Source organism: Lonchura striata, chromosome 2, assembly GCF_050655825.1.
Source record: "Lonchura striata isolate lonStrDom1 chromosome 2, ASM5065582v1, whole genome shotgun sequence".
In the NCBI taxonomy this organism is placed as follows: Eukaryota; Metazoa; Chordata; class Aves; order Passeriformes; family Estrildidae; genus Lonchura; species Lonchura striata.
The window spans coordinates 3,038,669-3,057,364 of record NC_140704.1 but is presented as its reverse complement, the minus strand read 5'-3'; positions in this window follow the sequence as shown (position 1 = coordinate 3,057,364).

The following is an 18,696-nucleotide window of genomic DNA, read 5'->3' as shown; positions in this document are numbered from 1 at the left end:
GGAATCCAGGGCTTCCCTCTGGCTGCCCTGGCAGGTCTGGGACCCTGGCAGGGGTCAGGAACCCCCTGGACAGAGCCCCAGAGACACTGGCTGTGATCTCTGGCCATGGAAAAGAGTTTTCAATCTTACAGGATGAATTACCAGCTCTGAGTGTTTGATATCAGTAATAATTAAGTGTGGCACGGGTGCAAAAGTAAAATTTTAAGTTTCTAAATTAGGGGTTCAAGAGGGACAAGATAGAAGAAATTGGGTGTGTCTTGTCCTTTTTCTCCTTCTTCATGCCCTCCATGTCTCACTGTGGTGTTGGCATTTTTCTGTTGGTTCAGGCTGGGGACACACTGTCCAACGTAGGTGACAGATATTGGCACGTTCTTGTAAATGCAGCCCAGGGAGTTTCTGGTATTTAATGTTTGTCACATCCCACTGAGGGCAGAGCCCCACACGCTGCCCTGCAGGACAGAGCTGGGCAGGGCAGCAGAACATGTGAGAGATAAATAGAATAAACAACCTGGAAACCAGCTCAGACCAATTATGGCTTCTGCTTTGGCAGGGGGCTGACAGACAGAGACTTTCTATAATCTGGGAATCATCAATACCTCAGATTCCGACAGGTACTTTCCACAGACCAAGTTGCTCCAAGCCCCATCCAACCTGGCCATGAGCATTTCCAGGGGTGGGACAATTCATTCAACTCAGAACTTCATTGATAATTAGGTGTCCTGGGTGACAAACAGAAGTTCTGTCACTAAATATCAGCTCCAAAGCAAGGAAGTGGCTTTTAAAGCACAGGGATGCCAATACTCAATGTGAAATAACGTAGGGTTGAACCAACACCCACGGATTTGTCTTTCTCTCCTGAAAAGTGCACCCAGTTGTCATTTTTTTACCCGAATCCACTTGTGAAACTTATTTTACGAATTAAATAAAATACCAGCAGCAGGACCCCAAGACTGAGGTGGGCACTGCTGCCAAGAATCTGCCTCCCCCAGCTCTTACAGATTTATTGCTCTGGGATACCTAATTCAATGGCTGTTCCTTATCAGCCACTTAATTCTGAGCTCTTTGGCATAAAGCCATTAAAATCCATAATATTTCATTATGTCCTATCAGCTCCCAGCTAAAAAAATATGTGAATCTCGTAGAAATATGATCTTAGTTGGCAGTGAGGAAGGAATTTATTATATTTAAGAGATTTATGTGTGTAATGTGATTTTTGGGTTGGAATGCATGCAGGTTTTCATTCCATCCCACCAAGTATGATCTAGTTGGCCACTAAATTCCAGTTCTCCTCAGCTCTTTAGTTCACAGGCAGGAGTCTAAACAGGGGGCTCCAAGAATTCTCTGGCTTTTGAGATAATTCCAAACATGATGGTCTGTGATGGGACAAGGTCCCTCTTGGCTGGGTAGGAGCCCTTTCCCAGTTTGTGACAGTCACATTTCCAAGGATCTTGTTGGAAATTACCTGACCTGGAGAAGCCTGGATGGTTTTATCCTTCCCTGCTTCCATTACTGGCCAGGAAACCTCAGTTTCTGAGACAATTACTGTAATTTTGGCCAGAACTGGGCAAGGATAAAGCTTGGAATTGAAATTATAGAGTGCAACTCAATTCTGGGCTCTCAACAGCTCCCCCATCTCCAAGGAAAGATTTGGAATTCATCAGCTGGATCAGTGTTTAGGTCTTGTGTGAAAAAGTGATTGCATTTGTTTGACTTCTGGGGAGGAAAGGAAAGGAAAGGAAAGGAAAGGAAAGGAAAGGAAAGGAAAGGAAAGGAAAGGAAAGGAAAGGAAAGGAAAGGAAAGGAAAGGAAAGGAAAGGAAAGGAAAGGAAAGGAAAGGAAAGGAAAGGAAAGGAAAGGAAAGGAAAGGAAAGGAAAGGAAAGGAAAGGAAAGGAAAGGAAAGGAAAGGAAAGGAAAGGAAAGGAAAGGAAAGGAAAGGAAAGGAAAGGGAAGGGAAGGGAAGGGAAGGGAAGGGAAGGGAAGGGAAGGGAAGGGAAGGGAAGGGAAGGGAAGGGAAGGGAAGGGAAGGGAAGGGAAGGGAAGGGAAGGGAAGGGAAGGGAAGGGAAGGGAAGGGAAGGGAAGGGAAGGGAAGGGAAGGGAAGGGAAGGGAAGGGAAGGGAAGGGAAGGGAAGGGAAGGGAAGGGAAAGGAAAGGAAAGGAAAGGAAAGGAAAGGAAAGGAAAGGAAAGGAAAGGAAAGGAAAGGAAAGGAAAGGAAAGGAAAGGAAAGGAAAGGAAAGGAAAGGAAAGGAAAGGAAAGGAAAGGAAAGGAAAGTCAAAAGACCTTGCAAAAAGGATGATGGCACTGCCTCCCTCCCACTGACTCATCTTAGGGCAACTAAATAAAGTGAGAGCAACAATTCAGATCATGACTGAGTCTTGGCTTTGGACAACCTGCTCTAGTGGAAGGTCCCTGCCCAAGACAGTGGGGTGGAATAAGGTGTTTTTTAAGGCCCCTTCCAACACAAACCATTCTGGCATTTAATATCCAACTGCATCAGTTCATTTTTTCTATGTACACGATTATTTCTTTTTCTGTAGTTAAAATACACATCATTCTCATGGCAGGTTAGAAACACAAGGGCTGTTCTGCGGAGCTCAGGAGCAGCAAGAGTCAATGAGCACCTTTTCTAACATCAAAAAATGATGTATAGAATTCAGCAACTCTCATCATTCAAATCCAGTCTAATTACAGTGCAAAATGTAAATTAATGCAAAGTTCTTTGGAGAGCTGCTGACATCCATAGAAATATGCCAGCTCTGGAAGCCGCCTAAGCATTGAACAAGAGTGAAATTCTTCAGATTCAACATCAAGTGCTATGGTCTGTTCACAAGGAAAAAACATTTTAGGTGTCATTAAGGCAAAGTTTAAAGCAGAAATTGCTCCAGCAAGAGAGAAATTTCCAGGGAGCTTTTGAGATGGGGTACCACACACACAGTTGGACACATTTCTTGTCAGGAGGTGAACAAGTCCTGGAGGAGCCAAGGGCTGGCAGGGTGCAGGCTGACACACAGGTTTGAAGCACTTCAGCAGTGAAGGGAAATGAGAGTCCTCACTGTTGTCATCTGACTCACTACCAAAGTTTTACATTTTAGGAAGTAAAAAAATTACCAAATTAAAACTAACACGGCACAGCTAGGTGAGGAGGACAATAAAAACTTCCTTTATTCTGAATTCTTGTTAATGCTGAACCCCGATTTAAAGCTGTTCTGACCTTCTCGAGGTGTGAGCACTTCTGTTGGACAGGTTTGCTTTCCTCACCCAATCTTAGCAGGGTGAGCACAAATTCCTCACATCAGGAATAGATCCCACAGGGGGAATTCAGCCCTAGAATGTGGGCAAACCTTCCACCCAATGTTTCTCTCCAGAAAAACAACGTTTCTCTACAGAGAGAAGCTGAAAAACATTTCATTGCAAATAAAGCAACTCTGGTTTCCTCTGTTGGGTGGGACAGGGTGCAAAAAACTATTGTCAGCTTTGTAAACACAAAGAGAAATATTATTTTAATTTTACATATTTGTTTATTTAGTATTGACTTTCTGGGAGAAAATCCTCTCACCTGGTTTTAGGTGTCTATTAAGCAGCTTATTAATGCCAGATCCACTCATTGGAACTCATTTCTAGGGAGTTCTTGTCAATGCAGTTAATTCAGTTTAGGGGGAAATTCATCTGTGCAGGTGCAGCAGATAAATTTATACTCCATTTAAATATATTTAAATAACCCCAGGTTGTCTGATTTAGGACTTTGGAAACTAAACGGCAGAGAAGACACTGGAATTCCCAATTTTTCTCTTTAAAAAGGGCAAAATGCGCCCCACACAAAGTCCTCCTCTTGCTGACTGCATTGCATGGAAGCCATAAAGGAGGGATTTAGGGACTCCTGATGGATGTGAACTCTTCTGCAGAGGTCTAAGGTGATGATTACAGGGGTGCTGCCAAGGAGAACCTGGACTGCCAGTTCTTTGTCTTCTTTTCTGCCTCTGTCAGAGTCCAGATTGAAAGTGCTTGAGATGGTATTTCATGTTCAGACTGAGATGTTTATCATTTCTTATCTATATCACAGCCCTACCAGCCGTGAGTTCTACAGCATTTCAGTAACAAGCTACAAAATGGCCTCATATCTATCCCTGCAGAGCCTTTTAAGGCTAAACTCTCCAATTAAGAATTTACACCTAAATTATTTTTACTTTTAACCCAATAACCAAGCACTTGTGCCCCACAATGGGGACTTTTTTATCCAATTACACAAAACCACCCAAGCCCATGGAGAAGAAGGTAAAGAAGAAGGAGCAGCCTCCACCCCAAAACCCTCATCTTGCTTTATATCTATTCCTGTATTCTAAACTCTTCAACTCTGAGTGTCCCAGCCTGTGATATCACACATTTCTATTCAAATTCCACACACACAATCCCAGTTCTGCCATTCCATTTTGGAAGCTTCTCCACGGCCTCAGGTCAATGCAGTGTTCTCCTGGGGGTCAGTGCCTGGCAGCACAGAAAGTCTGAAATTCTCAGCAGCCAGGGTTCCAACACTGGACATCCAAGGAATGGATGGATCACCAGAATCCACAGCTGTCCTTGGCCTTCTGGGACACAGCTGCTCTGGCTCCTGTCACATTAGTGAATACAGAAATTGCCAACAAGTTCTTGTGAAGAAAGATGTGTACCAGGGGAAATAACACCAGTAAAAAAGTTGTGATGAAGAAGATATTCCACAAACCCATTTCCCTTCAAAGCCAGGGGAGGAAAGTTACAACAATTATAGTTTTGTTTGAAATAAACACCTGCACACCTCACAGGATATCCAGTACTCTCTCCTCATAGAAATAATTGGACTTTGCTTCTGCCCTATGTTAATCTTGAAATCAAATTCTTATACTAAGAACTTTTTGAGCGATGTGTATGGAAACCTTGAATATTACAGTATTAAAAAACACTTGTCACCAAAAGGACGCTACTGTTGTAAAGAACATTAGCACTTAGTGAATGTTCCCATTTGTAAGGAAAATAAAAATTCAGAGCTTTTAAAAAAAAAGTAGAGAAAACATTTTCTACTTCTAGTAATACACCTAAAACTCATGACTTTGGCTCAGTGACAGGAATAACTTTTTGGGGTACTGTGGGTTCAACAGAGAGAATTTGACTGTGGCTCCAGCAAAAAGATTAACTGGGAGGGAGTAACCCCCAGATGATCATTAATACAGTTATTTTCCTTGTGGGTTGTAAAATGTTCTTTCTTCCCCAAAGACAAAATGAGAACAAACCCAAACTTCAATTTATTCCATTTCTTTACTAATGGAATATTAATTTTTGTTTTTCACAGGGCTGTTTGGGAGGTTTGGGTTGAATATATTGAAATTGCAGCTGTATGTATTTGAATTATTTATGCAGCCAGACATGTAGGCTGTGATTAAGCTTCTTATTTGGTTGTAACACAAGGTTCATTTCTTCTGCTCGTTGATTTAGCGTGAGGAAAATTTCCCCACAGCTCTGCTCCACAATAAATTGCTATTGGCAGATAGAAATGTCAGGTTTACCCTCCAGATGGGAGCAGTAACAGATCAGACCTTTGCTTGTTCCATTTATCCTGCTGCACGTGTGACAAGAGCTGTGTGCTGCTCTCTGTCTCTTCTCCAATGCACGACTACATCGAGGCATTTTTCCACAGGTTCATTTTGTGGCTGCAAAAAACACAGCTCAGCGTCTGTGAAACCAGCTCAGACAAAATTCTCAGGCCAAATTTTCAACTTTGCCATGAATCTGTTCAAGTTGAAATCACGGTTTTATTTCCTGGGTTGCATTTTTGCAGCGAATCTCTTTATAATCATAGAAGCAGCAAACACATCCTCTGGTGCGTGCTGCAGCTTTGCACTTTCCTGCAGGCTGTGCAGGAGCCTTTGTGCAGGGGGGGTGAACCAAGGGGGTGTCCTGTGGGAATCAGAAAAATAGAAACTTCCAAAAACACAGGAGGGTTTGATTTGCAGCCTTGGGAGAAGCTTGAATTGATCTAAAAATACAATACTCATAAAAATCATAAACTATTAAACAGAAAAAGCATAAATTTCTATTTCTGTAGTTGTTAGTAAGAATATGCTTTAAGTAAGTAAAAAACTGTATTCATAAGAAGGTGAAGGGTTTATAATATAGAGGTGTGGTTGTATAGAGTAAGCTAATAGTTTAGAAGTTATAACAGAAATATATTTGTGCACGTGAGACAGAAGCCTATTGGACAAAAGTATCTGCAGTGCAGAAGAAGTAAAGGTGATAGGTTAGAAAAGCAAAATACACCTTGTAGCAACTGTCTATTGGGTTAGAAGGTTCTATTGTCTTGTAACAAAGAAATTTTGACTATTTTGTGCTATGGTTGACTGCTTGCTCCTCTAAAATCTCACAGCCTCTGAGGCTGATGTTTAACTGAGCAATAAATCATTCTTAGCCCAAAAATAGTCCCATCCCTTCATTATTAGGGGCGATAATGATAATGTCCCAGAGCGTTGCACAGCACGTTGCCCTTTCTGCATCCCAGAAATTAAAAACACGCTGTGAGAGGTGTGTCCTCACCCAGCCTGGCCCCTGTAGGAGCTGTAGGACATTAATATGCATTAATATGCAGAGGAGCTGCTCTCTCCTTGCTCAGGAGGTGCAGTGCACTGGCAGGGAGCCCAAAAGGAGGAGGGAGGAGGGCCTGGCAGCTGTTGGAGGCACTTGAAAAAGAGATCAAAGCATATTAAGTCATTGTCCTTCCATTCCCCATTTCCACAGCATGAAGAAAAAGCTTTCTTTTTCTTTCCTGTGAATGATTGTCTCCCTAATTATTAAGATTTTCTAAAGCCTTCTGAGTTTACATTCTGTTAGAAAAATTTCTCACACAATTTCTATAAACAACATATTGTTTTGCATTCCTTCATGGGGGTGGAGAGACTTGATGTACTGGTAGTTTGTCCAATGTCTTTGGAGAGGTGGTGTATTCACTCTCCAATCCACTGTGACCTTTGGGAAAGTATAAAAGTTGGAGTCAGAGAATAAACGTTCTTCTTCTTTTCCTTGCAAATAGCAGTGGCTCGTGTTGTGCTTTCACGGGTCCTATTGCGACAAATGATACCTCAAGAAATTGTTCCTAATGATCCCTAAGGTGCCTCCCAACAGAAACCACTCCCTAATTCTCTGAATCCCTCCTTTTCTCTGGGCTTTGCCATGATGGAGACACAGCAGGAGGAGCAGGTTTGGATGTGGGTCTGATGCCCTTTTTCCACGTCTCTGCACCAGCCTGTCTCCATCTGTGGAAAAGGAGGAGCTGAATTCCTGCCCTCTCTCAAAGAGCCCATGGTGATTTCTGGAAGCTCTGCTGCATCCCTGCATTAAACATGAGTATTGGTAAAGCAGAAATAAACAGGGAATCAAGGGTTTTCACGCAGGTGCTACTGCTCCTCCTCCGAAACATCTTCTGCTATTGTGGTAAAGACTCTCTTTTTGTCCAAGGATAGTTTTCTGAAATTTTGTGTCACATTTCCAAGGGGAAATGGTTTTGATTTGAGGAGGTCAGGTTTAGATGAGATATTTGGAAGAAATTCTTCCCTATGAGGGTGGGCAGGCCCTGGCCAGAGAAGCTGTGGCTGTCCCTGGATCCCTGGAAGTGTTCAAAGCCAGGTTGGACAGGGTTTGGAGCACCCTGGGATAGTGGAAGTTGTCCCTGCTCATGGAAGCAGTGGAATGAGATGATCTTTAAAGTTTTTTGCAACCCAAACCATTCTGTGGCACCATGAAAAACCACACTGACATTGGTGCATTGCCCTGTGACCCTGCTACCATAACACCAGGTTTGCAGGTGGGATTTAACCACGTAGGCAGTCCTGATAACAATTTTAATTATGTCCACAAAGTGCCAGGGAACATTTCCAGACACTCAAATTGACCAATCCTGTGGTGATATTGCTACAATACTCCTTGGTGTGCCTTGTGCTGAGGATAAATGGCACATTCCCAAAGAATTTCTGGGAGTGTCTCATGGGGGAAGGTGGTGTGGGTCATTCCTGATGAACATTTTGGCTGGAACATCATATTTTGGAAAGTCAGAGTTTAATAAAATATCAGTGGGCCATTCTAGCAGGCCTCAATACCAGAGAATGATCCCAAACCTATTTCACCCACTGCAATAGCTGTCTCCTTAGTGTTTATTCCAAATTTTTTCTGGGTCTCTTTGCTCTGTCAGACCTTACAGGTTATAAGGGCATTGCCTGGGCAGCAGGATGGCATGAACAGCATCCCTGAGCTGGCTTTAGGGTGTCTGAAGTGCCACCAAAACCAGTCATGAGGAAGAAACCTGACCCCAGGGCAACCCCTGCTCTCCATGGATTATGATTTGCTTTCTGTTCTCCCCAAATTTTTCAGAAATGGGCATTAAAATTCATGTATTACTCCATGTAGGATTGATGAGCTGACCGTGGATATTCTCCTCCTGGTACAGCTTTGAATTTATAGGATATTTCTATTTCTATGTTTTATTTATAAGACATATATCTATATTTATGCTTATTTCATATTTATGTTTATATTTAAATTGATGCTTAGATATTTATATTCCTATTATCTACTTTTAGCAGCAAATATTTCACAGGCTCAGTGATCCCAGCTCCCTTCAGCCTTGCAGGCAGTGCAGTGACTCATTCCAGTCCCCTGTAATGACTCTTTTCTGTGAGTCTCTCCTCAAGGCAGACAAGCCATGTAAATGAAATGGTCTGGTTTGTAACTTGTTTGTTGGGATTTCACCTCGGGGCAGCATGAGCAGGCACATGTGAGAGTATTTTTCCCCTTATCCTTCTCTTTAGAGTTGCCCAGGTCCCATTGGCATTGCCCAACTTTTGAAGATTTGGACTTTTTTTCTAAAAGCGCTTTTGAAATGCAACTTCAGTGGGTAATACCCCATAAAAAAGGGGGGGATGGAAACAGCAGAAACAACATCCCATGGCATCAATCACCCTTCAGGGCTCTCATCCCTCTTCTGCAGCAGGGCTGGAATGCCTCAAAGAAACAGATTGCAAGATTAAAGAAGGAAAAGCGACCTTGCCACTGGAACCTGCTCAACCATTCCAGAAACACATTCCCTGTAAAAACAGTCCCAAGAGGGAAAACAGGATGGAAAGGCATTCCTAGCCTGAATTGTTCAGTTTGTGAGAAAAACAGGAAAATTAGGTGAGCCTAGTGTCAGCAGCAATATTTTTATATTTATTAAGATGTCTGGGGCATATTTGGAGGCTTAAACTTCAGGCAGATTTGTGGGTCCAGCTCCTTATCTCCACTCAGGGGAGAGCAATAGTTCCTTTTCCAGGTAGTGGTCCAGAATAGGAATAATTTTAGATCCATGCAGTGTTTCCTGGTACTGCTCCTTTTCTGTTCTCAGCCTTTCTCATGGCCAAAACAATTTTTGGCAGAGGGAAGAAATGGGATTTTTACTGTAATGGTGAAAGTGGAATACTGGGTGCCTGGGGAAAGAGCCTGGTAAGGTTTATTTTCTTCTGTACTCTAAAACCAGTCAGCTGAGTGTCTCTACTCTAGATAAATACTGTGTTCTGTGAATGGATCTATAAATGAGATTTTTTTGGGGGGGTGGTTTAGGTTCTAATCAACAATGAAGCAGCATCAAACTGGATCCATCCAGTTACTTTTAACTCCAGCAAATTGTTTTCATGAAACTACACTTCTCTCTTATACATAGCTTAAAGGTTGTGTCAGCACAGTGAGGGCTTCATCCAGCAGTCAGAGAAATAAATGGAAATACTTTTCTTGACCTCAGGAGGAGGTGGGGAAAGCTGGCTGAGGTGAAGCCTGGCACAAACGGACACATCACTCACAGCAGTGGCATGGGAACGGAGAAAGATCTTCCTGAAGTCTCTCTGTGCTCCTTCTGTGCTGGAAAATCCTTTGTTACTTGGACAGAGCACCTCAGAAATGCTTTTGGATTTAACCAAAAACCACTGAAGCAGTGTTAGTCACAGCTCTGGACTCTTCTCTGACAGTGACCTTCAGCCTGGCCCAAGGGGATGGTTTCTGAGGCACAAGATTTTCTCCTCAGGTGTGAGGATCTAGTCCAAAGCCACTGGAGCAAATTTTCTCCCTACTTCTGGAATATAATACAGATACTAAATTTAGCAGCAACATTTATCTATTCATGGTTTCATTCATTGAATTAAGAACATTAATTTTTCCTTGAGTGAGCTCTCAGCAGGAGACAACACAGAAAAGCACTCACTCAAAAGAAAAAAAATCAAAAACTCCCTTGATAATTTTTTACTCCAATATTTATATAATTATTATTATGCTCCAATATTTATAATAATTAATCACCTTCCATCCAACTGTCTACTCCAAGCCTGGCAGTTAAGTCACATCAGGGCATTCAGGTTGTTGCCTGCAGGTTTTAGATTGGGATCAAGGCTTTAGACTTGGGATCAGTGTTTTAGACTTGGGATCAAGGTTTTAGACTGGAACCAAGGCTTTAGACTTGGGATCAAGGTTTTAGACTGGGATCAAGGTTTTAGCCTCATGGGGGCTCTTCCCACAGAGACACTTCCCAGATTCCTTCCTGGCTGTCCACAGGAACCCCAAACCAGCAAACAGTTCCCGAGCATGACAAATCTACCAGGCTGGGCAAGGACAGGAGCTAGTTGAAAACCTAACCAGAATTTCTAAGGTCAGAAAAGACCTCAGAGATCAAATCCAGAAGATCTGTGTTTGTCTTGTAGGTTGAACACGTTGCCATCAGCAGAACAAGTGCCTTCACAAAGACTTCTCCATGGAATTGGGAGCAAGTTTCTATGGAAAATTACTGTGCCCTGCAGGCATCAAAGTTAATTTGGAATGAGACAGCTGAAATAACTCTACCTGAAATAGTCTGGGGTTATATCAGCACCTGACTGTAGCCAGCAAGGGTTAACATCAATTTTGAAGACCCCAGTTTCAGGATAAATTAACAAATCTGGGAACCAGTCCTAAATAATTTTCCAATAATGTCTATAACAGTTCTCTCCTTTATCAGACAGAGGAATTGGAGCCATAAGGAAACAGCTCAGGTAAAGGTTACCCAGAGGTCAAAGGTGAGAATAAAAACTGCACCTTTGCCACCCCAACCCAGCCACAGCAGCCACTGGGCTTCCCAGCTGAGGCAGGAGCCGTGTGGGAGGGCCATGATGAGTCTCTCCATTGGCCTCATTAGGATTTGGATCAAATATTGAGGCTAATTTTTCTCTGTTCCCCCATGGAGCTGTGCTCTTAAATGATTTATGCAAATGAGGTGCATCTATTAAATTTGCAATGCTGCAGGCATCAATATGCAAGTGTTAGAAACAGTTCTGTATTCAAGAAACCTGAGCAAAACCCTGATTTTCCCCTGAAAAAATAGGAAGGAGCTGGGATAAAGCTGATTCTTTCAAGTACATATCCAAAGGAAGGCAGAATAATTACCTATGTATCCCTGCCCTCTATTATTCACTGAGAACAGTCTCATTTTTTATGTCTTTGTAAATATCCTGTTGTCCATGATTATGCATTGTCATGACTCTTTTGTGGTGAAATAACCCATCCATCTGGGTTCCGGAATTAAGCTGAATTTTGCAAGTGGTTTTTTTTGTTGTTGTTGTTGTTGTTGTTGTTGTTTGTTTGGTGGTTTTTTGGGGGTTTTTTTGTGGTTTTTTTTCTGTTTGGTTGGGTTTTTTTTGTTAGGGGAAAAGGTGCAGAGCAATCTCTTGCTCCTTGACTTCAGGGAATCAGCCCTATTGGAAATAACCCTCAGAGTTAATCCACTGATGGTTTGACAGCCCAGCCTTCCATGCCCTGGAAAACCTGGGAGGTTTTAATTCACACCTGATTCTCACCTGCAGGCAGCATCCTCATGGCCTTGGCCAACACCTTGGAATCATGGAATCCTTAAGGTTGGAAAAGACCTCATCAAGTCCAAGAATCAAGCCAGAACCATCACCATGTTCACCCCTAAATCATGTCCTCAACTTTGAAATTTCCAAATCTTCAAAATCCCTCGAGGGATGGTGAGGGCACCACTTCCCTGGGCAGCCTGTTCCAATGCCTGACCACCCTTTCTGTGAAGAGTTTTTCCTAAATATCCAACCTAAACCTTCCCAGGCACATCTCCACAGAATTCCCAGAATGACCAGGTGGGAAGAGACATTCAAGACCATCAAGTCCAGCCCAGCCCCAGCACCTCAACTCAACCCTGGCACCCAGTGCCACATCCAGGCTTTGTTAAACACACCCAGGGATGGGGACTCCACCTCCTCCCCGGGCAGCCATTCCAGAACTTTATCACCTTGCTGTGAAAAACTTTTTCCTGATATCCAACCTGAATTTCCCTTGGTGCAGCTCGAGGCTGTGTGCTCTGGTTCTGTCAGTTCCTGGAGAAAGAGCCCAGCCCCAGCTGAGCACAGCCACCTTTCAGGAGCTGTGGGGAGTGCTGAGGTCAGCCCTGAGTTTCCTTTTCTCCAGGCTGAGCACCCCCAGCTCCCTCAGGGGTTCCTCACAGGGTTTGTGTTCCCAGCCCCTCTCCAGCCTCGTTGTCCCCTCTGGATGCATCCCAAGGTCCTTCCCAGGCTGAGGGGCCAGAGCTGGGCACAGCCCTCGAGGTGTGCCCTCACCCGTGCCCAGCACAGGGGCAGAATGAGCTCCCTGCTCCTGCTGGCCACACCATTCCCGATCCAGGCCAGGAGCCACTGGCCTGTGGCCACCAGGGCACACTGCTGGCTCATGTCCAGCCTGCTGTGCCCGTTTGTGCCTGGGCACTGCCCAGCCACACCATCCCCAGCCTGGAACACTGCAGGGGTTATGGTGGCCAAAATGCAGGGCTGGACACTTGGATTTATTAAACTTCATCTTACTGGGCTCTGCTCATCCATCCAACCATTCCAGGTCTCCCTGCAGAGCCCTCCCACCTTCCAACAGATGGACACACGCCCCCAGCTCAGTGCCATCTGCAGATTTACTAATGAAGGACTCAATCCCCTCATCCATGTGGTCAATAAAAACATTGAACAGAGCTGGCCCCAGCACAGAGCCCTGAGGGACACCACTGGTGGCTGTCCCCAGCTGGATGCAGCCCCACCCACCACCACCCCCTGGGCTGACCATCCAGCTATCTTGTTGCTGTCAAGGCAGGACGGGAATGAGAAGACTCTGAGTCTGGTTTATTCAAAATACACCACTCTTTTATACAGAGCTTTATGAGGACCAAATCCATTGGTTCTGAAGTGAAAACAACTCAAACCACTGGTTCAGAGTGCTTGACACACAGTGGTAGAGCTTAACTATAAACAACGTGAACAACAAGAGAAATAAAGAATTATTTACATTCTTCTCCAGCTCTTTCCCAGGCTTCTGCCTGGGTAGAAACTCTCCATTTCTCTCTTTGTCTGAATCTGAGACCCACACCATCTTGAGGTCGTTTTGTTTCTTGAGAGATTTTTGAGGAACAGCTCATTTCAGGTGACCACACAGAAAAGTCTGTTGCCTTTTGAGAGGCTTCCAGGTACCTCACCAGGCTCCAAATGTTGTGAATGACATACGTTCTCACTGAATCTTCATCACAGCTTCCATCCTCTCTTGGATGTTTTGGATGCCTCCAGATAATTGTTCTGGAAGTCTCAAAGAAGATGAGAAAAGAAAACAATTGTTTGATTATATTTAATTTACAGAAGAAATTATTATTTATGTAATTTAGCATTCACATTACATGTACATTCTGAAAAAGGGGTTAACACCAGATCTCTTCAAAATATGTTCTGTGCCATCACTAGTAGAAATTCTTTTTTTCCAAGCTACAAACCCTCCAGAGCAGGGTGGTGCTTTGGAGAAGTCTGACCTGAGAAAAAAAACAAGTGGAAACTCTCCAGAAACATCTCCAGCAGCAGCCAAACACTGCCACAGGCTCACCCAAACTCTTTAACCCCTTAGAGAAGTTTTGTTACAGTTTTGGCCTCCCACCAACACCTTTCCAGTCCTTGCCCAGGTGTCCTTTAGGAGCCACCATGGGACAGGAACCACTTTCTGTTCCCCTAAAAGATGTTCCCTGTGCCCTTATGGAAAATCAACACCCCCAGCTGCCCAAATTAGGGTTTTGTCCATGTTGGCATCGTGGCTAAAAAACTCCCCAGCATTCCAGACCCAACAACAAACACAGTGATATCAGCAGAATTCCATTTAATGTCCTAAAATCCCTTGAATGCAGAAGCTTAAAAAAGGTTTCCATGTATCTTTGGCAAACAAAACCCCACCCAGACTTATTTTCCCTCTTAATTTCAGCAGGAAGAAATTCAGTTTTCAGCAGGGAAAAGCAAGTTTATGATTGTGTCTTCAAACAGAAGTTTCTACCTAAAGAAAAATATGTCACTTTCCCATGTAAATGCAGCAGCACAAGTCAAAGGAGGGGAAAAACCACTGCTTTTATTTAATAAATATACAGAATAATATGGAGTTGTACTTATGCTGTAGCTTTTCATCAGCTGCAGCCCACGGCCTCTCACAGCACTTATGAATAGAGCATTGCTTTCTCAGCTTGTGCATAAATCAGAGAGAAAAAAATAATTTCAGGATTAAAAATATCCCATTCTTAAAAAAAAATAAAAACCATGAAGTAATAAAGGGTGCAAAAGCATTGTTTTGAGGTAAATAATAATCTCAGTCTCAGCTTCAAATGTTTTCTTTAAGAGATTCTGTAGTAAAGGGCTTTTTGCTCAAATGGCACCATTACAAATTCATAATTCCATTCAAAACCTCGAGGTGAAAGATTTAATTCTGAAAAGCAGGAAAAGAGGTAATACAAGTCTGTTTCAAAATTGCTGTTTGTCCCATTTCTACACAAACAAAATGAAAATACCGGTAATAAACATTCTGTTTTATTATTAAACCAGAAGAATAAACCTTCTGGCCCCTAAATCTGAAAGTCTCCCATGGAAAAAAGAAGTTTTAACTGTAAAATGTTGCTCAGTTTTTTCTTACACTCTTCCCTGTCTAGAAATATTTACAGAAGAGACATTTTCTAAGATCCAGAATCCAGAACTTCAGGAGAAGAGTTTTTCTGAGAAAACTTGGACGATTCAAAACTGGAAATGGAACACAAATATACTCCACAGAAATAAATCACTGAAATCTTGACATTTCCACAGAAAGGTGTTTTCAATATTATCTCTATTTAGCAGCAAGAAATTACAAACTGCAGCAAAAGTTGCAGCAGCCAGAAGTCTGTGTCAAGACTCTCATGGTCCTTTGTGTGATTTTTTGAGGGAAAAATCAGCCAAATGCCCATTTTCCTTCTGAGAAGTGTTTTTTTGGTGGCTATGGCTGTTAGAAATCCAATCTCTGGTGTGCTGTCTCCTCTGAGAGACAGAATTTCTCCTGGCAGAATTACACCTTGTTGTGTCTTTTTTGGTCCTTCCAGGGAGGCCACTATTTATTAACACCACCCATGCAAATGCAGAATTATCAGCTCCTTTTTGTGGGTTACCCAAACTGGTAAAATCCTGGATAAATCACAGAATGCCGGAATGGTTTGGGTAGGAAGGGACCTTAAAGATCCCCTCATTCCCACCCCATGCCATGGGCAGGGTCACCTCCCACTATCCCAGGCTGCTCCAAGCCCCACCAGTGCCAGTACAGAGGGACAATCCCTGCCCTGGCCCTGTTGGTCACCCAAGCCAGGTGCCAGTGGCCTTCTTGGCCCCTGGGCACAGCTGGACTGATGTTCAGCTGCTGCCAACCCTCACCCTCAGGACCTTTTCCATGAGAAAATCCCTTCTGGAGCACAAAAACAAGGGTTTGGTGGATAAAACCTCACCCCTCCTCTTTCCACAGATCCACAGCAGATCCACAAATGCCCCTTGATGGTGCCCCCCTGGCTCTGACAATTCAACTCCAGCAGGAGAAATTCGTTGTGCACAGCACTGACATCAACATTATGGGAACTCACAGCTCTTGGCTCTTCCCAGAACTGGTTTCTCAAGCCTGAGGTTAAAATTCATGCCTTCCTTAGTACAAATCAGCTTGGCAGTGAATATTTCCACTACTGGAAATATATATTCTATATATAAATATATAACAATTTAATAATATAATTATTATAATATATTGTATAATTATAAATTTGTATATCATATATAATAGAAATAGAAATAGAAATTGGGTTTCCCTTCTATTCTTCCAGGATAATAATTTTGGCCAGATTTTGCTCTCATTCAGAGGTGAAACTGCAAAACCCTGGAGGTGCTCACTGTCCTAGGTCCATCCCACACATCATGCCACTGGGAATTATCCAGCCCTGGGGCAGATCTCTGCATGGAATTCTGAAATAGTTCTTCAAGCTGAAGGCCTGGATCACATTCAGAAGTTACAGCAATGGGAACATGATGGTTTGAACATCCCAAGGATACTCAAAATTTGTAGCTAACCTGGAGGAGAAGGGGAGGACAAAGAGAGGTGTCATGCCCATGGATTGAGTCTCTGAAGGGAAAAGATAAAAGTTATAAAAATCAGTAAGTTCCAACAGATGGCTCACAAGGTCTGGATGGGAACAATGAGCACAAACACCAGATTATTTCCACAACCAGCAATTCCATCCTGTCAGTGCTACAAAGTCAACAATGGGATGACCTTATCCCTTTTCCCACAGGTGACAAACAGCACATCAAGGAACACACCCTGCAAGTGTCACAGAGCACAGCTCTGAGATCCAGCACACAACCTCTGAGAGCAGACAAATAAACTTGGGGACCAGCATGTTTTAAATTAACATAATGAATATTATATGGCTTCTTGTCCTCACTGGCAGATGCTGAAAATTCCTTATCATGAGCACAGTTTAGCAACAACCAGAAAATCAGTGTGGTATCAACATTATCCTCATGCTACATCCAAAAACAGCTCTGTACCAGCTGCTAGGGAGAAAATTAACCCTGTCCCAGCCAAAATCAGGACACAAAATAACGAGCCCCACTCTTCATTTTTGTGGACTTTCCTGGTCCAAGCTGTTCAGCCTCTCTTGTTTCCAGCCAGAGGGACACAGCTTCATGTCTGACAGGAAATTTAACAGAGGCAGAGGGGTCCTTGATCCCAAAGCAAGGATGCTCAGTGCTACAAAGGCCTGACACACCAGGCACACAGATCCCAGCTTCAAAGAGCAGCTTGTTGTTATCTGCACAGCAGCTGGGGCCAGGGCAGCTTTTGAAGATGCTTACCAAAGACATTCGAGCCCTAACCCACGATAAAAAAAAATAAACACCCTCCTGAGATGACTTCTCTTTGCTGATCAAAGTGAGAGCGAGTGCCGGGTGTGTTTGGGAACATCCCAGAGCTGGGCTCACTTCATACAAACTCCAGCTTTTACCAAAGCCAGGGATTTTCTCCACAGCTCAGCACAAAGGAAGGCTCCCCTCCAGGAGATCAACCTTCCATGAACTGGAGGGTGTTAGAGGAGCCTTGGGTTAGAACTGCAAATTCCTTATAAGAAGGGACCTCCTGGAGCCACATGGAGCTTAAAGAACCACAGAAACAGTCAGGGAGTTGGTCAGGTTGGTTATTTTTCTAATCCCAGAGCTGGCTTCTCAACAGTGAGTGTGAAACCCTCCTGACCTGAGATTAGAAATCCCCAGAGGATGTGTCTTCCAAAAGGTGTTTTTGGGATTAAGCACAGGTGGCCATAGGGAGAGAGAGGAGCTGTAGGCACCATGCAAAGTTTTAACCATAACGAAATTAAGCTGAAGAAAGCAGATTTAGATGGAGGAATCCTTCCCTGTGAGGGTGCTGAGGCCCTGGCACAGGTACCCAGAGCAGCTGTGGCTGCCCCTGGATCCCTGGCAGTGTCCAAGGCCAGGCTGGATGGGCTTGGAGCTTTGAGGGCATGGGACAGGATTGCCTTTAAGATTCTTTCCATCCCAAATCATTCCATTTGTGGATTCATTCCATCTGTGGTTCAGCCCCATTTCTCAAGCCCCTCTGTGCCCTTCCCAGCACTGCTGGCACCATGGGCAGCTCAGCTGTGGCTCTCATGGCCCAGGAACCAGGCAGAGGTGCCACCCTCCCTGAGGGACAGGGTCAGGCCGGTTCTCCTTCAGCACGTGAGGCTGGGCAGACCTGCAAGGAGAAGGACAAGAAAGCTTTGTCCTTGCAGGAGAAATGAGGGGATGCTTGGACTGGAAACACCAGCCCTCCTGAGAGGCATTCCCAGCTCCCTGAACAGCTCCTTCTGCTGGAGCTGTGCCCAGGATGAGGCCAGGCTCTGGATGGAGACATTTTTTATCTTCTTTGCCCCACAGAGCTGATATTTGTGGGTCAGGCAGAGCCTCAGGATGAAGGTTTGATGACTGGCTGCGCCCATTGCAGCTCCCACCACCTCTAACACTGATGTTCAGCTGCTCCAGGCTGGTGGGAAATTATGCCTCAGGTTGTAGCTTTTATATTTTCAGATTTTGTGTTGCTTTAGTGTGTGGGTCTGGGTTTCATGTTATGGGATGGTGAGCTCTGCACAGAGCAGGGAGACAAAACAATTCCTGCTCCAGCTGGGCACCAAGGACAAATGATCCAAACCTCAGCCCAGGAGCACAAACACCATGGGCTGGAGAGAGAAAAACAAGCAGGATGGGACTGATGGGCTGGAGCTGGAATGGGACAATGAACTCCAAGGTGCCAATGGAGCAGAACTGATCCCA